The sequence below is a fragment of the Piliocolobus tephrosceles genome, chromosome 6 (assembly GCF_002776525.5).
Source record: "Piliocolobus tephrosceles isolate RC106 chromosome 6, ASM277652v3, whole genome shotgun sequence".
Classification (NCBI taxonomy): Eukaryota; Metazoa; Chordata; class Mammalia; order Primates; family Cercopithecidae; genus Piliocolobus; species Piliocolobus tephrosceles.
The window spans coordinates 153073455-153074784 of NC_045439.1; positions in this window are offsets into that span (position 1 = coordinate 153073455).

Below are 1330 nucleotides of genomic sequence, written 5' to 3' on the forward strand. Positions count from 1 at the left end.
AAGACGTCCATCGAATGAACCTAGGTCCACTGAATCTTACGCAACTCACCCAGACTTACTTGAAACCAGTTTTCTCAGTATGGGTACCATGGAACCTGAATATATCAATCATAAGAAGAGTTAACAATCCACCTCATGGGTCAATCAGAAATGTGAACTCAAAATCTTTCCCTGTTTGCTATACTCTCTCTTTTTGCTCTACATCTAGTCTTTCAATTCCTGGTTGGGAAGAACCCCTAACTTGCATCTTAGCGATGTAGCTCCTCCATGTCTGTCCAGCAATAAACTCAGCTTTGGTATTTTTTAGGACTGATGATCTTTGTATATTGATTCTGATTTGCTAAAGACCCCAACATGTATTTTGTATTTAAAATTATATGTTTACTATGTGTCAGATACTGTTCTTAGAACTTTGCAAATATGAACCTATATTGGTGCTGATTTGTAATTTTCCTGAAGCAAGAGTTAGAATCATAGATACTTTCAAGAAGCATGATTTAACCAGCCAATGAACCTAACTGACTGTCCAGTATTCATATCTTATCATCTAGCACTTTCATTACTATTCATCTTTGTTTTTTACTTGTTTCTCATAGTAACTGTCATGACGGTTTATGGGCAAAAATTGGCTCAAAGAAGAAAGCCAACTGCTAGAGCTCTTGATAGAAATAAAGAGGAAGGAAAATAATTCGGAGAAATTATCTGTTTTAACCTGAAAATAGAAATTTTCAGTAGATTAAATAGTGGCATGTTGAATTTGATGGCAGATCAGATGTGTAACATGAAAGAATTCACAGAACTTTCTAGGCAAAGCAAAAGAAAACCATTTCAGGGGGAAAATTCTTGTGTCCCTAACAATGCAATAAAGGCATACTGTGGAAAAGAAAAGTCAATGGACACTGAATTTGTTTTTTGTATTGGGAGGATATGTATGAGAAAGAACTATTAAGGGAGAGAAAGCTGGAAGTTAGAATAAAGTCAGAACACTTTCATACCTATAAAATTGGGGATTCACAAAGATCACCAAAGCTTTGTAAATGTCAGCATTCTACCACACTGTTTAAAAAGCTTGAATATTAAATAATTTTTGTTACCCAATGTGAATTTTTTTGTGATTTTTCACTGTTGTAAAATATAATAAAATGTATAACATTATTCTTCTTTTTTGTTGTTGTTGTTTTTTGGTTCGGATGGAGTCTTACTCTGTCACCCAGGCTGGAGTGCAGTGGCGGGATCTCGGTTCACTGCAACCTCTGCCTCCCAGGTTCAAACGATTCTCCTGCCTCAGCCTCCGGAGTAGCTGGGATTACAGGCGCCGCCACCACTCCTG